The 22,697-nt window shown below is 38.4% G+C and overlaps 2 pseudogenes; both read left to right on the top strand.

The window, feature by feature from the left end:
* The first annotated feature begins 6,482 nt into the window (after positions 1–6,482).
* On the top strand, positions 6,483–8,211 carry LOC112721936 (uncharacterized; annotated as a pseudogene).
* A 12,893-nt stretch (positions 8,212–21,104) lies between these two features.
* On the top strand, positions 21,105–22,437 carry LOC112721939 (uncharacterized; annotated as a pseudogene).
* The last annotated feature ends 260 nt before the right edge of the window (positions 22,438–22,697 follow it).

Raw genomic sequence — 22,697 nt, forward strand, 5'->3', positions numbered from 1 at the left:
CTACTCCGCGCTCAAACCCTTAATCAATAATCTCACCCTCCCCACGGTGCTTTCCGTCCTCTCCTCCACCCAACTCCACCGCACCAACTCCGCCACCCTCCTCTCCTTGTTCCACATCCTTCGCCACTCTCCCCACCCTTCTCTCTCCTCCTCCCCTGAGCCCCTCCTCGCCCTCCTTCCGGCCCTCCTCGTCCACCGCCGCTAGTCCTCCGCCTGCACCCTCCTCCTCAACTTCATCTCCTCCGACCACCCCCGCCACTCCCTCCACCAGCTCCCCCTCCGCCGCCCCCGTCTCCCACATCCACTCCTCGACACCTCCCTCTCTGCCTACGCCCTCTCCGACCATTCTGACCTCGCCTTCCAGCTCTTCAACAAGATGAAGCGCCTCCGTATTAAACCCAACCTCCTCACCTGCCACTCCCTCCTCTCTTCCCTTGTCTGCCGCCACCCTCATTCCTCCCACTCCATTCACCTCTCCAAACAAGTCTTTAACGATTCCCTTAAGCTCGGTATAACCCCAAACACCACCACCTTCAACATCTTGATCCATGATTCTTGTCTTGATAATAATTTTAATGATGCTCTTAGCTTAATGAACCAAATGTCTGATTTTGCTTGTTCTCCTGATAATATCACTTACAATACTATTCTTGATGCATAAGGGCCAATTGAGTAAGGTTAGGGAGGTTTTGCTAGAGATGAAAGGTAGCGGGGTTTCCCCAAATAAGAACACCTATAAAATCTTGGTTCATGGCTATTGTAAGTTGAGGTGGTTGAAGGAGGCTGCCGAGGTTGTCGAGTTGATGAGTGCAAACGACGTGGTACCAGATATTTGGACTTATAATACAATCATGAGGGGTTTGTGTGACGAGGGGAAGGTCAAGGAGGCGATTAGCCTTAGGGATGATATGGAGAGCCTGAGGGTGATGCCGGATGAGGTTACCTACAATACTCTGATTGACGGGTGTTTTCAGTGGCGGGGGAGTGTGGAGGAATTCAAGTTGGTTGAGGAAATAAAGGGAAAGAGAGTCAAGCCGAACGCGGTGACTCACAATATAATGGTGAAGTGGTACTGTAAGTAAGGTAGGATGGATGAAGCCGGCTGTGTCGTGGCAAAGATGGTAGAGAGTGGGTTTTCACCAGACTGTTTTACTTATAATACAATGATCAATGGTTATTGTATAGCAGGAAATCTAGGAGAAGCTTTTAAGATGATGGATGAAATGGGGAGGAAAGGTTTAAAGATGGATACTTTTACTCTGAACACTATAGTGCACAAATTGTGCGTGGAGAAGCTACTAAAAGAGGCATACGAGTTGACTGTGAAGGCCGCAAGGCGAGGTTATATTCTCGATGAGGTAACCTATGGAACTCTAATCATGGGATACTTTAAAAATGATCAAACAAACAACGCTCTGAAGCTTTGGGATGAGATGAAGGAGAAGGGGATAATTTCTAGTGTTGTCATATAATACTATAATTAGGGGGTTGTGTCATTCTTTAAAAACTGATCAGGCTATAGATAAATTGAATGAGCTTTTAGATAAAGGTTTGGCCACCGATGAAGCTACGTGTAACATAATTATTCATGGTTTCTGCTGGGAGGGAGCAGCGGAGAAAGCATTCTTGTTCTATAACAGAATGGTTGAGAACTCATTCAAGCCTGATGTTATTACATGTAACATTCTTCTTCGAGGGCTTTGCAAACATGGTATGTTCGAGAAGGCCTTTAATTTATTTAACACATGGATCATTAAAGGTAAGCCCATTGATGCAGTTACGTACAACACGTTGATTTCTGTCCTTTGCAAAGAAGGGAAACTTGATGAAGCATTTGACCTCATGACTGAGATGGAGAAGAAAAAATTGGGGCCAGACCGATATACTTATACTGCCATCATTGGTGCACTTACTCATGCTGGGAGAATTGAGAAAGCAAAGAAATTCATGTCAAAACTCCTATAGACAAGTCCAAATATGATAAGTGAAGACACTTCACAAATGCTTGGTTCAGGCGACATGGATTACTCAGAACAGATAACTAATTTTTGTACTCAAGGGAAGTACAAAGCGGCAATGAAACTATTTCAAGAATCAGAGTAAAAAGGAGTTAGTTTGCATAAATCTGCATATATCAAGTTAATGGATGGGCTATTGAAGAGGCAAAAAAGCATATCGAAGGCCTCCTTATCAGATTGACACAATAAATTTAAATTGGCATTTAAATTCCTGATGTTCATCATGTTGAACCCATTTTATTGGTGGTTTTGCTGTGATGACGATCCATTATTTCATGTAAGTATCCAATTTTCCAACATTATATTAGATTTTGTGGCGTTTGTAAACTGTGACTGTGTAATCAATATTTTTTCCCTGGTAATTATTATGGATGGTATCCATACTTAAAGGTTAGAGAAAGTTATTCATGTCCTCAAGAGATGTTTTATATGCTTTATTATCTGCACAAACAGAGTGTTACTTTAATAGAAATTATAGATCTATTCTCACAATGAAATCCTTTGTGCAACAAACATGTTAGGGGATCTGAACAGAGTCCACTTATTTTTTTATTGTTTTAAATGATAATAAGAGCAAACTACCATTTAGAATAAGGTGCATTCTGTTTTAGCGGGATTTCTTGAAGGATCAGAAGGTCCTTGGTTCTTATCCATTCTGTTGCCTACCCAGCATGGTCCGTGTATTGAATTTCACCTTGTTTGTTCATAAATACAATCGTCAGTCCGTCTGATTTTATTTTGTGTAGCCATAAAAATACTGTATTATGCTTTTCATGTTTGATTGGATCATTTTATTTTAGCTGTCTTCTATATGGTTGACTTAATTTTTCTATTTTTAAGATATAAAGTAATAAAATAAAAAATAATTAAATTGAAAAAATAAAATAAGGGAAGCAACTCCTTCCCCGTTTAGCTGATTACCACCTTAAACCCTAATGCGATAAAAATGACCACCATCACCGACGCAGCACCCGCCGCAGCCTCATCGGAAGCTCAGCTGCTGAAAACGGTGACCACCATCCTCACCAGCCACCCTGACCCCAACTCCGTGCTCAAACCCGTAATCCAAAATCTCACCCTTCCCACGGTGCTTTCCGTCCTCTCCTCCATCCAACTCCACCGCACCCACTCCGCCACCCTCCCCTCCTTCTTCCACATCCTTCGCCACTCTCCCCACCATTCTCTCTCCTCCTCCCCTGAGCCCCTCCTCGCCCTCCTCCCCGGCCTCCTCGTCCACCGCCACTAGTCCTCCACCAGCTCCCTCCTCTTCAACTTCATCTCCTCCGACCACCCCCGCCACTCCCCCTCCGCCGCCCCCGTCTCTCGCAGCCACTCCTCGACACCTCCCTCTCTGCCTACGCTCTCTCCGACCACCCCGACCTCACCTTCCAGCTCTTCAACAAGATGAAGCGCCTCCGTATTAAACCCAACCTCCTCACCTGCCACTCCCTCCTCTCCTCCCTTGTCCGCCGCCACCCTCATTCCTCCCACTCCATTCATCTCTCCAAACAAGTCTTTGACGATTCGCTTAAGCTGGGTATAACCCTAAACACCACCACCTTCAACATCTTGATCCATGGTTCTTGTCTTGATAATAATTTTAATGATGCTCTTAGCTTAATGAACCAAATTACTGATTTTGCTTGTTCTCCTGATAATATCACTTACAATACTATTCTTGATGCATAAGGGCCAATTGAGTAAGTTTAGGGAGGTTTTGCTAGAGATGAAAGGTAGCGGGATTTCCCCAAATAGGAACACCTATAATATCTTGGTTCAAGGCTATTGTAAGTTGAGGTGGTTGAAGGAGGCTGCCGAGGTTGTCGAGTTGATGAGTGCAAACGACGTGGTACCAGATATTTGGACTTATAATACAATCATGAGGGGTTTGTGTGACGAGGGGAAGGTCAAGGAGGCGATTAGCCTTAGGGATGATATGGAGAGCTTGAGGGTGATGCTGGATGAGGTTACCTACAACACTCAGATTGACGAGTGTTTTCAGTGGCGGGGGAGTGTGGAGGCATTTTAGTTGGTTGAGGAAATGAAGGGAAAAGGAGTCAAGCCGAACGCGGTGACTCACAATATAATGATGAAGTGGTACTGTAAGGAAGGTAAGATGGATGAAGTCGGCTGTGTCGTGGCAAAGATGGTAGAGAGTGGGTTTTCACCGGACTGTTTTACTTATAATTCTATGATAAATGGTTAATGTAAAGCAGGAAATCTGGGAGAAGCTTTTAAGATGATGGATGAAATGGGGAGGAAAGGTTTAAATATGGATACTTTTACTCTGAACACTGTAGTGCACAAATTGTGCGTGGAGAAGCTACTCAAAGAGGCATACGAGTTTACTGTAAAAGCCACAAAGCGAGGTTATATTCTCGATGAGGTAACCTATGGAACTCTAATCATGGGATACTTTAAAAATGATCAAACAAACAACGCTCTGAAGCTTTGGGATGAGATGAAGGAGAAGGGGATCATTTCTAGTGTTGTCACTTATAATACTATAATTAGGGGGTTGTGTCATTCTTTAAAAACTGATCAGGCTATAGATAAATTGAATGAGCTTTTAGATAATGGTTTGGCCACCGATGAAGCTACATGTAACATAATTATTCATAGTTTCTGCTGGGAGGGAGCAGTGGAGAAAGCATTCTTGTTCTATAACAGAATGGTTGAGAACTCATTCAAGCCTGATGTTATTACATGTAACATTCTTCTTCGAGGGCTTTGCAAACATGGTATGTTCGAGAAGGCCTTTAATTTATTTAAGACATGGATCATTAAAGGTAAGCCCATTGATGCAGTTACGTACAACACGTTGATTTCTGTCCTTTGTAAAGAAGGGAAACTTGATGAAGCATTTGACCTCATGACTGAGATGGAGAAGAAAAAATTGGGGCCAGACCGATATACTTATACGGCCATCATTGGTGCACTTACTCATGTTGGGAGAATTGAGAAAGCAAAGAAATTCATGTCAAAACTCCTAGAGACAAGCCCAAATATGATAAGTGAAGACACTTCACAAATGCTTGGTTCAGGCGACATGGATTACTTAGAACAGATAACTAATTTTTGTACTCAAGGGAAGTACAAAGCGGCAATGAAACTATTTCAAGAATCAGAGTAAAAAGGAGTTAGTTTGCATAAATCTGCATATATCAAGTTAATGGATGGGCTATTGAAGAGGCGAAAAATCATATCGAAGGCCTCCTTATCAGATTGACACAATAAATTTAAATTGGCATTTAAATTCCTAATGTTCATCATGTTGAACCCATTTTATTGGTGGTTTTGCTGTGATGACGATCCATTATTTCATGTAAGTATCCAATTTTCCAACATTATATTAGATTTTGTGGCATTTGTAAACTGTGACTGTGTAATCAATATTTTTTTCCCTGGTAATTATTATGGATGGTATCCATACTTAAAGGTTAGAGAAAGTTATTCATGTCCTCAAGAGATGTTTTATATGCTTTATTATCTGCACAAACAGAGTGTTGCTTTAATAGAAATTATAGATCTATTCTCACACTGCAATCCTTTGTGCAATAGACATGTTAGGGGATCTGAACAGAGTCCACTTGTTTTTTATTGTTTTAAATGATAATAAGAGCAAACTACCATTTAGAATAAGGTGCATTCTATTTTAGCGGGATTTCTTGAAGGATCAGAAGGTGCTTGGTTCTTATCCAATCTGTTGCCTACCCAGCATGGTCCGTGTATTGAATTTTACCTTGTTTGTTCATAAATACAATCGTCAGTCCGTCTGATTTTATTTTGTGTAGCTATAAAAATACTGTATTCTGCTTTTCTTGTTTGACTGGATCATTTTATTTTAGCTGTCTTCTATTTGATTGACTTAATTTTTCTATTTTTAAGATATAAGGTAATAAAATAAAAAACATTTAAATTGAAAAAATAAAATAAGGGAAGCAGCTCCTTCCCCGTTTAGCTGATTACTACCCTAAACCCTAATGCGATAAAAATGACCACCACCAACGACGCAGCAGCCGCTGCAGCCTTATCGGAAGCTCAGCTGCTGAAAACGGTGACCACCATCCTCACCAGCCACCCTGACCCCTACTCCGCGCTCAAACCCTTAATCCAAAATCTCACCCTCCCCACGGTGCTTTCCGTCTTCTCCTCCACCCAACTCCACCGCACCAACTCCGCTACCCTCCTCTCCTTGTTCCACATCCTTCGCCACTCTCCCCACCCTTCTCTCTCCTCCTCCCCTGAGCCCCTCCTCGCCCTCCTCCCGGCCCTCCTCGTCCACCGCCGCTAGTCCTCCGCCTGCACCCTCCTCCTCAACTTCATCTCCTCCGACCACCCCCGCCACTCCCTCCACCAGCTCCCCTCCGCCGCCCTCGTCTCCCACATCCACTCCTCGACACCTCCCTCTCTGCCTACGCTCTCTCCGACCACCCCGACCTCACCTTCCAGCTCTTCAACAAGATGAAGCGCCTCCGTATTAAACCCAACCTCCTCACCTGCCACTCCCTCCTCTCCTCCCTTGTCCGCCGCCACCCTCATTCCTCCCACTCCATTCATCTCTCCAAACAAGTCTTTGACGATTCGCTTAAGCTCGGTATAACCCTAAACACCACCACCTTCAACATCTTGATCCATGGTTCTTGTCTTGATAATAATTTTAATGATGCTCTTAGCTTAATGAACCAAATTACTGATTTTGCTTGTTCTCCTGATAATATCACTTACAATACTATTCTTGATGCATAAGGGCCAATTGAGTAAGTTTAGGAAGGTTTTGCTAGAGATGAAAGGTAGCGGGATTTCCCCAAATAGGAACACCTATAATATCTTGGTTCAAGGCTATTGTAAGTTGAGGTGGTTGAAGGAGGCTGCCGAGGTTGTCGAGTTGATGAGTGCAAACGACGTGGTACCAGATATTTGGACTTATAATACAATCATGAGGGGTTTGTGTGACGAGGGGAAGGTCAAGGAGGCGATTAGCCTTAGGGATGATATGGAGAGCCTGAGGGTGATGCCGGATGAGGTTACCTACAATACTCTGATTGACGGGTGTTTTCAGTGGCGGGGGAGTGTGGAGGCATTCAAGTTGGTTGAGGAAATAAAGGGAAAGAGAGTCAAGCCGAACGCGGTGACTCACAATATAATGGTGAAGTGGTACTGTAAGGAAGGTAAGATGGATGAAGCCGGCTGTGTCGTGGCAAAGATGGTAGAGAGTGGGTTTTCACCGGACTGTTTTACTTATAATACAATGATCAATGGTTATTGTATAGCAGGAAATCTAGGAGAAGCTTTTAAGATGATGGATGAAATGGGGAGGAAAGGTTTAAAGATGGATACTTTTACTCTGAACACTATAGTGCACAAATTGTGCGTGAAGAAGCTACTCAAAGAGGCATACGAGTTGACTGTGAAGGCCGCAAAGCGAGGTAATATTCTCGATGAGGTAACCTATGGAACTCTAATCATGGGATACTTTAAAAATTATCAAACAAACAAAGCTCTGAAGCTTTGGGATGAGATGAAGGAGAAGGGGATCATTCCTAATGTTGTCACTTATAATACTATAATTAGGGGGTTGTGCCATTCTTTAAAAACTGATCAGGATGTAGAAAAACTAAATGAGCTTTTAGATAAAGGTTTGGCCACCGATGAAGCTACGTGTAACATAATTATTCATGGTTTCTGCTGGGAGGGAGCAGTGGAGAAAGCATTCTTGTTCTATAACAGAATGGTTGAGAACTCATTCAAGCCTGATGTTATTACATGTAACATTCTTCTTCGAGGGCTTTGCAAACATGGTATGTTCGAGAAGGCCTTTAATTTATTTAACACATGGATCATTAAAGGTAGGTCCATTGATACAGTTACGTACAACACGTTGATTTCTGTCCTTTGCAAAGAAGGGAAACTTGATGAAGCATTTGACCTCATGACTGAGATGGAGAAGAAAAAATTGGGGCCGGACCGATATACTTATACCGCCATCATTGGTGCACTTACTCATGCTGGGAGAATTGGGAAAGCAAAGAAATTCATGTCAAAACTCCTAGAGACAAGTCCAAATATGATAAGTGAAGACACTTCACAAATGCTTGGTTCAGGCGACATGGATTACTCAGAACAGATAACTAATTTTTGTACTCAAGGGAAGTACAAAGAGGCAATGAAACTATTTCAAGAATCAGAGTAAAAAGGAGTTAGTTTGCAAAAATCTACATATTTCAAGTTAATGGATGGGCTATTGAAGAGTCGAAAAATCATATCGAAGGCCTCCTTATCAGATTGACACAATAAATTTAAATTGGCATTTAAATTCCTGATGTTCATCATGTTGAACCCATTTTATTGGTGCTTTTGCTGTGATGACGATCCATTATTTCATATAAGTATCTAATTTTCCAACATTATATTAGATTTTGTGGCATTTGTAAACTGTGACTGTGTAATCAATATTTTTTTTCCTGGTAATTATTATGGATGATATCCATAGTTAAAGGTTAGAGAAAGTTATTTATGTCCTCAAGAGATGTTTTATATGCTTTATTATTTGCACAAACAGAGTGTTACTTTAATAGAAATTATAGATCTATTCTCACACTGCAATCCTTTGTGCAACAGACATGTTAGGGGATCTGAACAGAGTCCACTTATTTTTTTATTATTATAAATGATAATAAGAGCAAACTACCATTTGGAATAAGGTGCATTCTGTTTTAGCGGGATTTCTTGAAGGATCAGAAGGTCCTTGGTTCTTATCCAATCTGTTGCCTACCTAGCATGGTCCGTGTATTGAATTTCACCTTGTTTGTTCATAAATACAATCGTCAGTCCGTTTGATTTTATTTTGTGTAGCCATAAAAATACTGTATTCTGCTTTTCATGTTTGACTGTATCATTTTATTTTAGCTATCTTCTATATGGTTGACTTAATTTTTCTTTTTTTAAGATATAAAGTAATAAAATAAAAAAATAATTAAATTGAAAAAATAAAATAAGGGAAGCAGCACCTTCCCCGTTTAGCTGATTACCACCCTAAATCCTAATGCGATAAAAATGACCACCACCACCAACGCAGCAGCGGCCGCAGCCTCATCGGAAGCTCAGCTGCTGAAAACGGTGACCACCATCCTCACCAGCCACCCTGACCCCCACTTCACGCTCAAACCCTTAATCCAAAATCTTACCCTCCCCACGGTGCTTTCCGTCCACTCCTCCACCCAACTCCACCGCACCCGGCCACTCCGCCACCCTCCTCTCCTTCTTCCACATCCTTCGCCACTCTCCCCACCCTTCTCTCTCCTCCTCCCCTGAGCCCTTCCTTGCCCTCCTCCCCGGCCTCCTCGTCCACCGCCGTTAGTCCTCCGCCCGCTCCCTCCTCCTCAACTTCATCTCCTCCGACTACCCCCGCTACTCCCTCCACCAGCTCCCCCTCCGCCGTCCCCGTCTCCCGCAGCCACTCCTCGACACCTCCTTCTCTGCCTACGTCCTCTCCGACCACCCCGACCTCGCCTTTCAGCTCTTCAACAAGATGAAGTGCCTCCGTATTAAACCCAACCTCCTCACCTGCCACTCCCTGCTCTCCTCCCTTGTCCGCCGCCACCCTCATTCCTCCCACTCCATTCACCTCTCCAAACAAGTCTTTAACGATTCCCTTAAGCTCGGTATAACCCCAAACACCACCACCTTCAACATCTTGATCCATGGTTCTTGTCTTGATAATAATTTTAATGATGCTCTTAGCTTCATGAACCAAATGACTGATTTTGCTTGTTCTCCTGATAATGTCACTTACAATACTATTCTTGAAGCATAAGGGCCAATTGAGTAAGGTTAGGGAGGTTTTGCTAGAGATGAAAGGTAGCAGGGTTTTTCCAAATAGGAACACCTATAATATCTTGGTTCATGGCTATTGTAAGTTGAGGTGGTTGAAGGAGGCTGCCGAGGTTGTCGAGTTGATGAGTGCAAACGATGTGGTACCAGATATTTGGACTTATAATACAATCATGAGGGGTTTGTGTGACGAGGGGAAGGTCAAGGAGGCGATTAGCCTTAGGGATGATGTAACATCCCTTCCAGCAAAATACCTTGCTTAAGTCAGGGTATTTCTACTAGAAAGAACGTTACGTAACCTTTTCTAGTATTAACTACTTAATTATCGAGCCTTTGTATCGAGTTCGCGTTTCAGTTTTAAGAAAATTCCAGAAAATTTTGTTTTTTATTCATTAAAGTCATAATTCAAACATTTACAAATAATAATAATCACATAAATATTATTGATAATAATTCTTATACAAAAGAAACCAAATAAAACTCAAATACAATATACCAAACCTACCCCTCTATATGAAATAAAATCTCAAGGGACAATCAGCGAGGGGACTCTACCAGACCAATTAAAACCATAAAGAAAACCCACTAATCGCTCACAGCTTCAAATTGCGTCTTCAAACCTATGTCACTGAAAGGGTAAAAAATTTGGGGGTGAGAACCAAACCACATGTTCTCAGTAGAGGTCGAGAATGCCGTGAAAGTAAAGAATAAAGCACAAATAGTTAATTTCATTCAGAGACATCTAAAAGAAAATTAACCTCCTTTAAAAAGATTAGTTAATTATTTAAAATCCTAGACCCATATTTTCTTTATAAAACTCTTAAAAGTTTTCTAAACTGTATGAATGACCAACCTGTTCCAAGCATAGGTTCATTAAGTCTATGCTGAACCAGTTTGATTTTTCATATTTTCCTAGACCATAACATAAAAAAAGTTACCTACGCGGTATAAATGATCATCCTGCTCCAAGCATAGGTTCATTAAGTCTATGCTGAACCAGTCAGATACTTTATACAAAACTAGACCTCAAACGTACCAATCACGGCCTCAGGCCCAAACAACTCAATCAACATCCAATCACCACAATCCAAACAATCAGTTACAAACACAGGTAATGAGGTTCAAACACAATCAAGAGCAATTACATCAAGTATAGTAATTAGTAGTTAAACAGGATTATTCATTTAGGCAAACTAATTACAATATACACACCCAAACAATGTCACATAGATGCATATGATGCATGCCTGTCCTACTGGCCATGAGCTCACGCGTCGATTATGTTGCCAGACCCGACTCAGATAATCGGAATTAGACCACCATCCTTATCCGTAGGTTCCATAGACAAGCGGAAATTAAACCACCATCCTTGTCCAGAACATGCAAGCGGGATTAAACCACCGTCCTTGCCTCCACAGTAAGCGAGATTAAACCACCATCCTTATTGTGTACATAAAACAATATGCAAGTGGGATCACACCACCGTCCTTGCTGAACAATTTATCAATACGTGAGCGGGATAAAACTACCGTCCTCACTGCAGGCGGGATAAAACCACCATCCCTGCACAATGGTTTACGCACTGAGCAAGCGGGACTAGACCCACGCCCCTGCCAACAATCCCATAAACCAAATATTCTTTTTTTAAAAGAACCATTGAAGTTATTATCATTAAATAAGCCTTAAATATTTATTTTGATTAAGTCCTTATGCTTTTAGAAAAATTTCAACATAATCTCCTTTAAAAATAGGACTTAGCCACCCTTACGGGTCCCAACCAAACAATTCACCAAGCTCTTTTCAACCTTTCCAATATCAAATCAATTCAGAATCAAACAAGTTCCAATATTGAATCAGCCATATAACGCTAAGGTTCATCTTTAATTTTATGAACTCATAACTCTCACTCAGGCATTCTCAACACCCTATCTTCTTTTCTGTTTTTAATATAGAAAATGAACTCGGAATCGCACAAACTTTATGTCCAGGCGTTCATCTTGAAATAAGCTTTCTAACAAACCATAGATCATAATTTTCTGGTTTCTCTAGCCTTAGAAATAGAGGAAAAACCGTGACTGCTCTGTAGTACGTAAAACCAGAAAAACAGCAGCAGCATGTGATATTCAAAATTCAATATAAAATCCAAGTTAAATTCAATGACTTTAAAAATTGATATAGTTAAACTTCACTCATACAAGTTTCTTTTCCAATTGGTTTCAGGTCAGTATCATTTTTAATGAAGAAGTAATATAACCTAGAAGTTGACTAATTTTCTGCAGAATTCTGTTTTAAAACTTAATAAACTTATCTTCTTCCAAGTCCTATAACTTACTCATCAAAATATGGATAGCCTTGAAATTTAAGTCACATATGCTAAACATACTTAATTTTCACTTCCAATTGGTTTCACCTTGATATCCAACCAGGTTCAAAAGTTATAAACTTCCAAATTTACTGAGTTAAGAAAACAGAATCTGGCCTTTACTGCATAATGCATCGTATTTCAAAAATTCGTATCTTTTAAACCGCAAGTTCAACCGTTCTGAAATTTTACGACATAAAAATAATAGGACTAAAGTTTCATTTAAATTTGGTTCCATTTCAAAATTCAAACTGAAAAATTTCCAATAAAGGAATCAAGTTGCTGCTGTGTTAAACGTTCTACAGAAAAACCAAATTTGACATCCCCAATTCAAAAATTCACCATAAATCATAAACTTAATGAAAAAGTCTCAAATTTACCAGTTTAGTTCCTTATATCCCTAAGTTTAATCCAGGCTTGGTCTCATGCAATTCTGATCATTACGTAAGTAGTTATAGCTTTTCAAAGTTTCTGACTTCGTTTAAAATTATGCAGAAAATCAGATCTTAGAGTTCAACTTTGAAAAATCATAACTAATTCTCTAGTTGATACGAAACCTTAAAAATTGAATTTTCACAATTACACTTAAAATTTACTTAACATTTAAATTCTTATAATTTCAGTCACTATAGAGTTACTAAATCACTTTCAAAGTTTCCGTTTTATTTCAAGAGAACCTGATTTTCAGCAAATCATTTAGGTTCAAGATCCAACCCTTCAATATCCCTCAAAATCAATTCCAAATCAACCACCAAGCAAGTTCATTAACTTTACAATATATCAAATAACAGCTCAACGGCAACCAATCTGATATAACCCATTAAAATTCAGAAATTCACAACAATTGGTCATCAAACAATTCCCAATCCACATAATCAATCAATATCACTAATCAACAATTTCAAATTACAATCTCAACCATTCCAATCACAATTTCAGCCACAATTCAATATTCACATAATCAATCAATTACTCACCGGTATTAAATCTATTTGCAGTTACTCAATAAACCTTGTAGGCATTCTTAAATTGAAATCGTTTTAAACCCCCTACTTCGATGTCAAATTTCACAGAAACCGACGGCGGAATTGTGGCGTGATGACTGGTTGGGCTGCACCCAAAATGCAGTAGCTCCTTCATCCCTTATCCGCTAATGTTAGTAACACTCACAGCAGCTTTGACAGGGCAGCAGCAACGCGAGTTGGCCACGACAGTGAGCAAAACAATGAATTCATATTGGGTAGAATAATAATTCTAGAAATTCAAGGGTGGAACAGGGGCTAAATTAAATTGGAACAAGAGTAAGGCTAATAAAATGGCAGCGGAATAAACAAGAACGTCAAGTGGAGGTTCAGAACAAGAATGTCTTACAAGAATGAGAAAGGAATAACAGAACAAAGAAGCACCGGCAGCAGCACGGACGATTATAGCAGCAACGGGGAAGACGGCCTTCTCCTCCACCTTGGTTCATGATTCCGGCGGTGGCAGTGACAAGAAAAGCCTCCCCACCATGCGTTCTGCTTCTCCTCTCCATTCGCGTTTCTCTCTGGGCGACGCCGACTCCACGTCTCCTTTCCTTAACTCAGACTTGATGGCGGCACAGCAGCGGTTCAGCAGCGACGATTCGGCTAAACGCGCAGCTTCTCCAATGACAACGAGGTTGGCTTCAACAGTGACTATGGAACGGCGACGAGGACGGAGCTTCCTCTCGGTCACTGCTCGCGTCTCCCTCTGGTCCGTGTACTCGATGGCAGCGCGCAGTGATGGCTCACGACGGCGGCAGTCTCCTCCTCCCCCGATGACGATCCACTTTTCCCTCTTCTTCTCTGTTCCGTCACCCTCTTCCTCTGCTCTCCGTTTCCTTCTTTCTTCCCTTCTATTTCTGGGACACGGATTCCATGTGCCGAAGATCTTTGGCACACCTGTGCGCATAGCACTTATTTTTGGCCGATCGGTGCGTTTTTAAATGATGTTCGTCGGATCTATCTTGTTCTTTTAATCTAATGGTAGAGATTACCTTTTCTCTTCCCTCCTTTGATTGGTTAATGGATATCTTGTGTCAGAGGGATTATTTTACAAATTTATTTTGTTACTGGTTAGTTTTATTAGATCTGAAAACTATCTAGGTTTATGTAGAATTAGTTAACAATTTTTAAGATGGAATTATTTGAAGTTAATGATTCTGGGTTACGGTTAATCAGAGACGATGGGGTTGGGCTGGAAAGGAAGGAGTTTCACCGCTGATGTCATTTGACGTATACTAGAATCGTGCGGAAGTTTACGTTTTCGTCACTGACCATCAATGGAGTTGCAGGAAGTTTCCCTCGTTGAATCACACTGCAAAGCTGCCTACTCTTCGAATGGCGCATCTGTTGCGACTCGTTGGTTCGGAGGATGAAGATCTGCATAGTGTCCTCGCCGGATCTGGAAAAGATCACCATCGGATAACAATGGGAAGTAAACAGTCGCGTGTCGTGGCAAGTGTAGCTTGGTGGCCAGCAAAGCAAAGATTGCTGTAAACTGATGGGTACCGGTAACTGGCGAGACCACGGACACACGTTACGGAGGACCTCTGTCGTTTAATATATATAGAAAACCTGTTAGACACGTTAATTCTCACCATGTTTTGAATTTGAATTTATGTATATTTACATTGATTAACCTTTGGCTTTTATTATAGATTTAAATTCAATTAAATATTAAATTTCGATTTTCAAATAGTTTTAAATTTGATCTTAAATTTATTTTGGAACTAATTTAAGATTCGGATCATACTTGCATTGACCACATTGATATTTTCAATACTCAGCGCGTTAATTAATCATTTGGAATTCTAATGAATAGTAGTGTACAATTTGTTGGATGATTACCATTTTGAATTTTTTGTCAAACAAAGTCAAAAATAAGGTTGGTCATATTCGTCTACTGATCATTAATTTTTGAAGTTTTGATAAGAATGGAACACTTTATAAAAAAAATTATAAATGAATTTATATTTTAAATTAATTTTATATTCTAAACCAATTATTATAAGCTAAGTCATTTGGTTCAATTAATTTTATTAATTATAGTTATATGATATCGAAAATAATTTTATTAACTATAGTAAGATATCATATAAAATTAGTACTTTTTTAGAATAATTGTATAGATTATAATAATATAATTTAAAAAGTTAGTTATTTTTTTAGTAATTTTATAAATTATAGAAATATGATATGAGAAATTAGTAAATTTTCAAAGTAATTTTATTAATTATATTAATATGATGAGAAATTAATAATTATGTTAAATTAATTTTATTAACTATAGTAATATGTCATGAAAAATTATTAATTATATAGAATATTAATCATAGTAAAATACTATAAAAATTAGTAAAAATAAAGAGTACAAAGAGAGGATAGAAAATACATAAAAAAATAAATTTTTTAATAATTTTATTAATTATAGTAATATGATTTAAGAAATTAAAATTTTTTTAAAATAATCTTATTAATTATGTTAATATGATATGAGAAATTAATTATTATGTCAAATTAATTTTATTAATTGTAAAAATATGTCATCGAAGATGATTAATTATATAGAGTATGAATTATAGTAAGATGCTATAAAAATTAATAAATAAGATAAATATATTTTAACTAAGTTAGACTAGTCTAGTCATCTAGTAGTTAAGTCAATAACTCCAAACCTTCAACTCTAACCCCTAACCTTTAACTCCCAAACTCTCGTAATTAGTGTTTTGTGTTTTTTAAAAAGAAAAGATAAATATTTTTTGTTACACAAATAAAAACCTCATCAACCTTGAACAATAAATTCTAAATTAGTAATTTTAAGAGTAGTTTAATTAATTTTATATATATTGAAAATTAATAATTTTATTACATTAATTTTATTAATTATGGTTAAATGATATAGAAAATAAATTTATCAATTAAAATTTTTGTAATATTTTCTAAAAATTATTTTGTTTTTCACAAAATCTAATAAAAGAAAGACAAAAAAAAATAATAAAAGTGATATTTGCATATATAAGATAAGAGTAATATTTTTTTTATTAAAAATAAGAAAATTCAAACCCGATCTCCTAAATGAGTACAGGGACATTTGAGTCATAACTCATTGTCGATAAGAGTAATATTTAGATATATAAAACATATCTTTGTACATAAACTAATACGAAATAAGAGATTAATTTTAGAATATTTAGATGTGCTTATAATATTTTAATATTTATGTCCACGTATATTTTAATATGATATCAGTATCATTTTAAAGATAATATCTAATACAAATTTTAATTTTTAATTTTTAATTTTTAATTTTAAGTTATTTTAGTTATTATAAAAATAAAAAATAATACTCAAAATTAATTCCATTAAACTACTTAATAATTTATTTATTAAAAGATATAATTGTATTTGTATAAATGATAATTCATGGTTTAAAAATGCCGAATCTGATTTTAGGCTTTGACGGATTATTCGAAACCCCAGTTGAGAGAAACAGGAATATTCTAGAACAAGAAACTCTCAAATGGGTCTTCGTTGGTGGCAAAGATGGCGTTGGCAAAACTACATGCAGCTCAATACTCTCATTTCATTCTTCTCGCCACTGTTCGTGACTCTGTTCTCATAATCTCCACCGACCCAACTCATAATCTCAGCGATGCTTTTCAACAACGATTCACAAAGACTCCAAATTTAGTCAATAGCTTCACCAATTTCTATGCTATGAGAGTGAATCTCACTGTTGAGCATGAGGATGTGGGCACTTCTAAAGGGATGGACGATATGAGTCACTGAAATTTTCGGTAGAATGTGGGCAATGGACTTCAGACGTGCCCAATAAAAAGCTGCCGAAACCACCATGACTGAACGGGGGAGGAGAAGGAGTTGGTAGCGTGACGAAGAAGCGAGTAGAAGAGGTCTTGGGGATTCAGTCGTTGTTGGCGTTGGAGATAATGGAGGAGGCCGTGCGCTTACGACAGCAGAGAAAGGGGAAGAAGAAAACTTGGAGAAGAATGTTAATGGCAGTAAGCCAATAATAGATAATTAAATATGGGTATTCATTTAAAAAATAAAAAAATAACCCTTTATTTTATGTGCAATTGCAAAAAGAACCCCAAAAAGTAAATATTGTTATTTTGACATTTTTTAGCTTACGGGTACGCCAAACACATTTTTGGCGTTTCAGTGCGCTAAGAGGGAGCGCGTACCGAATCCGTGCCCCCCTTTCTGATTGTAGATTTAGGGATTTAGGTTATAAATTAGGAATTTGTGATATTAGGGTTAAAATTAGGATTTTATAAAAAGATATGGATAGATATGAATAGATATTTTGATAAAATTGGAAGGTAGAGTAATTTTAAAACCAAATATACTCTCTTAAAATATTTAGGAACATCATTTATCAACATATTGCTAAGTTGAATTAATTATTTCTAATTTAAATTATAAAATAAGCATATTAATCACATTTTTATAAAATATAGTTTAAACTCAATACTAATTATTCAAATTAAATGATATAACTTTTTATTATTTTTCTATCACTGGAATTTTAATTTCAATTTACAAAATATCTAATTATAATAAAATTACTTAAACTTTAAGTATTTATAAAAATCCATTTAATCATTTCTAATAAATTAATCTCTAGGAGCTCAAACTAATACAATAAACCATAATTTATCCATAATAGAAATTATTTAAATTAAATTATATAATTTTCAAAATATATAAAATAACCAATTATAAGAATTTACACAAAAATATTAATTAACTTAACTCTAAATATTAATAAAACTAATTTAATTACTCTTAATTGATTAATTTATAAAATAAGATATCAAATTAATAAAATAAATCGTAACCTTTTCAGAATAAAAGTTACTTGAATTAAATTATACAATTTTTTTCTTATTTTTCAATTACTAAAATTATACAAAATATTCTATTATAATAAGATTACTTAAAAATATTAATTGATTTAAAATAAAACTATTTCCGAATCTATTTAATTATTTCTAACAAAATAATTTCTAAAATTACAAAATTTAAACTAAACAAGATAAAATCACAATTTATTTACATTTAGGTTTTTCAAAAATGCGGGATGTTACAGATGATATGGAGAGCCTGAGGGTGATGCCGGATGAGGTTACCTACAATACTCTGATTGACGGGTGTTTTCAGCGGCGGGGGAGTGTGGAGGCATTCAAGTTGGTTGAGGAAATGAAGGGAAAGGGAGTCAAGCCGAACGCGGTGACTCACAATATAATGGTGAAGTGGTACTGTAAGGAAGGTAAGATGGATGAAGCCGGCTGTGTCTTGGCAAAGATGGTAAAGAGTGGGTTTTCACCGGACTGTTTTACTTATAATACTATGATCAATGGTTATTGTAAAGCAGGAAATCTGGGAGAAGCTTTTAAGATGATGGATGAAATGGGGAGGAAAGGTTTAAAGATAGATACTTTTACTCTGAACACTATAGTGCACAAATTGTGCGTGGAGAAGCTACTCAAGGAGGCATACGAGTTGCCTGTGAAGGCCACAAAGCGAGGTTATATTCTCGATGAGGTAACCTATGGAACTCTAATCATGGGATACTTTAAAAATGATCAAACAAACAAAGCTCTGAAGCTTTGGGATGAGATGAAGGAGAAGGAGATCATTCCTAGTGTTGTCACTTATAATACTATAATTAGGGGGTTGTGCCATTCTTTAAAAACTGATCAGGCTGTAGATAAATTGAATGAGCTTTTAGATAAAGGTTTGGCCACCGACGAAGCTACGTGTAACATAATTATTCATGGTTTCTGCTAGGAGGGAGCAGTGGAGAAAGCATTCTTGTTCTATAACAGAATGGTTGAGAACTCATTCAAGCCTGATGTTATTACATGTAACATTCTTCTTCGAGGGCTTTGCAAACATGGTATGTTCGAGAAGGCCTTTAATTTATTTAACACATGGATGATTAAAGGTAAGTCCATTGATGCAGTTACGTACAACACGTTGATTTCTGTCCTTTGCAAAGAAGGCAAACTTGATGAAGCATTTGACCTCATGACTGAGATGGAGAAGAAAAATTGGGGCCGGACCGATATACTTATACTGCCATCATTGGTGCACTTACTCATGCTGGGAGAATTGAGGAAGCAAAGAAATTCATGTCAAAACTCCTAGAGACAAGTCCAAATATAGTAAGTGAAGACACTTCACAAATGCTTGGTTCAGACGACATGGATTACACAGAACAGATAACTAATTTTTGTACTCAAGGGAAGTACAAAGAGGCAATGAAACTATTTCAAGAATCAGAGTAAAAAGGAGTTAGTTTGCATAAATTTGCATATTTCAAGTTAATGGATGGGCTATTGAAGAGGCGAAAAAGCATATCGAAGGCCTCCTTATCAGATTGACACAATAAATTTAAATTGGCATTTAAATTTCTGATGTTCATCATGTTGAACCCATTTTATTGGTGGTTTTGCTGTGATGATGATCTATTATTTCATGTAAGTATCCAATTTTCCAACATTATATTAGATTTTGTGGCGTTTGTAAACTGTGACTGTGTAATCAATATTTTTTTCCCTGGTAACTATTATGGATGGTATCGATAGTTAAAGGTTAGAGAAAGTTATTCATGTCCTCAAGAGATGTTTTATATGCTTTATTATCTGCACAAACAGTGTGTTGCTTTAATAGAAATTATAGATCTATTATCACACTGTAATCCTTTGTGCAACAGACATGTTAGGAGATCTGAACAGAGTCCACTTGTTTTTTATTGTTTTAAATGATAATAAGAGCAAACTACCATTTGGAATAAGGTGCATTCTATTTTAGCGGGAATTCTTGAAGGATCAGAAGGTCCTTGGTTCTTATCCAATCTGTTGCCTACCCAGCATGGTCTGTGTATTGAATTTCACCTTGTTTGTTCATAAATACAATCGTCAGTCCGTCTGATTTTATTTTGTGTAGCCATAAAAATATTGTATTCTGCTTTTCATGTTTGACTGGTTCATTTTATTTTAGCTGTCTTCTATATGGTTGACTTAATTTTTTCAATTTTTAAGATATAAAGTAATAAAATAAAAAACAATTAAATTGAAAAAATAAAATAAGGGAAGCAGCTCCTTCTCCGTTTAGCTGATTACCACCCTAAACCCTAATGCGATAAAAATGACCACCACCACCGACGCAGCAGCCGCCGCAGCCTCATCGGAAGCTCAGCTGCTGAAAACGGTGACCACCATCCTCACCAGCTACCCTGACTCTAACTCCGCGCACAAACCCTTAATACAAAATCTCACCCTCCCCACGGAGCTTTCCGTCCTCTTCTCCACCCAGCTCCACCGCACCCACTCCGCCACCCTCCTCTCCTTCTTCCACATCCTTCACCACTCTCCCCACCCTTCTCTCTCCTCCTCCCCTGAGCCCCTCCTCGCCCTCCTCCCCAGCCTTCTCGTCCACCGCCGCTAGTCCTCCGCCCGCTCCCTCATCCTCAACTTCATCTCCTCCGACTACCCCCGCCACTCCCTCCACCAGCTCCCCCTCCGCGGCCCCCGTCTCCCGCAGCCACTCCTCGACACCTCCCTATCTACCTACGCCTTCTCCGACCACCCCGACCTCGCCTTCCAGCTCTTCAACAAGATGAAGCGCCTCCGTATTAAACCCAACCTCCTCACCTGCCACTCCCTGCTCTCCTCCCTTGTCCGCCGCCACCCTCATTCCTCCCACTCCATTCACCTCTCCAAACAAGACTTTAACAATTCCCTTAAGCTCGGTATAACCCCAAACACCACCACCTTCAACATCTTGATCCATGCTTCTTGTCTTGATAATAATTTTAATGATGCTCTTAGCATCATGAACCAAATGACTGATTTTGCTTGTTCTCCTGATAATATCACTTACAATACTATTCTTGATGCATAAGGGTCAATTGAGTAAGGTTAGGGAGGTTTTTCTAGAGATGAAAGGTAGCGGGGTTTCCCCAAAGAGGAACACCTATAATATCTTGGTTCATGGCTATTGTAAGTTAAGGTGGTTGAAGGAGGCTGCCGAGGTTGTCGAGTTGATGAGTGCAAACGACGTGGTACCAGATATTTGGACTTATAATACAATCATGAGGGGTTTGTGCGACGAGGGGAAGGTCAAGGAGGCGATTAGCCTTAGGGATGATATGGTGAGCCTGAGGGTGATGCCGGATGAGGTTACCTACAATACTCTGATTGACGGGTGTTTTCAGCGGCGGGGGAGTGTGGAGGCATTCAAGTTGGTTGAGGAAATGAAGGGAAAGGGAGTCAAGCCGAACGCGGTGACTCACAATATAATGGTGAAGTGGTACTGTAAGGAAGGTAAGATGGATGAAGCCGGCTGTGTCTTGGCAAAGATGGTAAAGAGTGGGTTTTCACCGGACTGTTTTACTTATAATACTATGATCAATGGTTATTGTAAAGCAGGAAATCTGGGAGAAGCTTTTAAGATGATGGATGAAATGGGGAGGAAAGGTTTAAAGATAGATACTTTTACTCTGAACACTATAGTGCACAAATTGTGCGTGGAGAAGCTACTCAAGGAGGCATACGAGTTGACTGTGAAGGCCGCAAAGCGAGGTTATATTCTCGATGAGGTAACCTATGGAACTCTAATCATGGGATACTTTAAAAATGATCAAACAAACAAAGCTCTGAAGCTTTGGGATGAGATGAAGTTGAAGGGGATCATTCCTAGTGTTGTCACTTATAATACTATAATTAGGGGGTTGTGCCATTCTTTAAAATTTGATTAGGCTGTAGATAAATTGAATGAGCTTTTAGATAAAGGTTTGTCCACCGATGAAGCTACGTGTAACATAATTATTCCTGGCTTTTGCTGGGAGGGAGCAGTGGAGAAAGCATTCTTGTTCTATAACAGAATAGTTGAGAACTCATTCAAGCCTGATGTTATTACATGTAACATTCTTCTTCGAGGGCTTTGCAAACATGGTATGTTCGAGAAGGCCTTTAATTTATTTAACACATGGATCATTAAAGGTAAGCCCACTGATGTAGTTACGTACAACACGTTGATTTCTGTCCTTTGCAAAGAAGGGAAACTTGATGAAGCATTTGACCTCATGAATGAAATGGAGAAGAAAAAAATTGGTGCCGGACCGATATACTTATACTGCCATCATTGGTGCACTTACTCATGCTGGGAGAATTGAGGAAGCAAAGAAATTCATGTCAAAACTCCTAGAGACAAGTCCAAATATGATAAGTGAAGACACTTCAGAAATGCTTGGTTCAGGCGACATGGATTACTCAGCACAGATAACTAATTTTGTACTCAAAGGAAGTACAAAGAGGCAATGAAACTATTTCAAGAATCAGAGTAAAAAGGAGTTAGTTTGCATAAATCTGCATATTTCAAGTTAATGGATGGGCTATTGAAGAGGCGAAAAAGCATATCGAAGGCCTCCTTATC

The sequence above is a fragment of the Arachis hypogaea genome, chromosome 11, assembly GCF_003086295.3.
Source record: "Arachis hypogaea cultivar Tifrunner chromosome 11, arahy.Tifrunner.gnm2.J5K5, whole genome shotgun sequence".
In the NCBI taxonomy this organism is placed as follows: domain Eukaryota; kingdom Viridiplantae; phylum Streptophyta; class Magnoliopsida; order Fabales; family Fabaceae; genus Arachis; species Arachis hypogaea.